A 1,381-nucleotide genomic window follows, 5' to 3' on the forward strand; every position below is an offset into this window, starting at 1 on the left:
TTAAAGAAGACACCCTAGCAGTATTTATATAGAAAATCTGAAAAAAAATCATCACATTTTCTAAATCACGGACAGTTTGATTCAAATCGAAGTAATGACAACTGAAAAATGTACTGCCCCCCAGTTAATGTGGAAGGGACTATAATTTCTTCTATTCATAAATTTTTCAACAGCCCAAACTATTTTTGTTCGGCCAGTGACTACTTCACTTTTGACAACTTTTGGTCGCCCGAGCAAGACTTTAATCGCCATTGGCAAGCAAGAGACCGTCCATTTCAGGCACTGCTGCACAACAAGAGAACAAGGGGAACCTACATATAAAATTTGAAAAAGATCCCTCCCGTACCTCCCGAGAAATAGCGATAACAAACTTTCACCATCAAAATCCAAGATGGCTGCCTGTCGGCCATGTTGTTTATCCGATCAGTCTCAAAAGTTGCCCTACACAGCTAAGGACCAAGGGGAACTACATATAAAACTTGAGAAAGATCCCTCAGATACTTCTTGAGAAATACCGATAACAAGAATTGTTTAAGGACGGACGACGGACGGACGACGGACGACAGACAGACGACGGACCACGGACGCAGGGTAATTTGAATAGCTATCCATCAGATGATCGTGGGCTAAAAATGGTGGCACAGAATAATCTGAAACAGAGATTGTCTGCAATGTACCATGCAAATACAAGCACGGCAGAGTACATAATACGGGGCTACAAGCAATCCATAGTCCCCACCTGCAGACAAAATTTGGAATCAAAAAAGAACAAAGGGTCATAACTCCATATTAAATGAGGTACAAAACCTAATTTTAGTGAGTGACACTCTGCATTTCTATGAGGCACTCGCATACAACATTTGGTAATTATATGATATATATGCCCACGACAACATTAAGTAAAATATAGTCTGTATGCCATGTTAAAGGGGCATCACGGTGAAGTAACTTTATTTTTTGTCTTTTTTTCAAATACTGCATAAACATATCAAGTGAGACTCCTTATGGAAAATAACGATCGGATTTGGCTGAAATAGATTCATAAAAATGATTAAATCTAAGAAAATCATTGGTATTTCTACCTGTCTGACCAACGTTTTGTTCAGGGATTTCCCTCTACTAGCGCATGAGCATAGCACATCATTTCTTTGTAAACAAAATGACTGGCCGTGTGAAGTAAGCGAAAGAAAAGTGTTGTACCGTGTCAGCTACGAAACGAAAAGTTGACAAATGGTCAAAAGATAGCGCAAGGAGTACGTTACGGAATCATTATTGCAGGTGGGCAGTATTCAAAGGAGAAAATAACTGCCGTAGCAGTTAGTACGGTGCATGTATTCTTCCGGATAGCCGGTTAAGCTGAAATGGAATCGACAGAAATGCT

At 39.8% G+C, this 1,381-nt stretch overlaps 1 protein-coding gene across 1 annotated transcript in view; it reads right to left on the minus strand.

The window, feature by feature from the left end:
• Positions 1-1,381, minus strand: part of LOC110447372 (DNA-directed RNA polymerase III subunit RPC8-like) — a 31,449-nt gene that overhangs the window by 1,649 nt on the left and 28,419 nt on the right. The window lies entirely within an intron of this gene.

The sequence above is a fragment of the Mizuhopecten yessoensis genome, unplaced genomic scaffold, assembly GCF_002113885.1.
Source record: "Mizuhopecten yessoensis strain PY_sf001 unplaced genomic scaffold, ASM211388v2 scaffold3339, whole genome shotgun sequence".
Classification (NCBI taxonomy): Eukaryota; Metazoa; Mollusca; class Bivalvia; order Pectinida; family Pectinidae; genus Mizuhopecten; species Mizuhopecten yessoensis.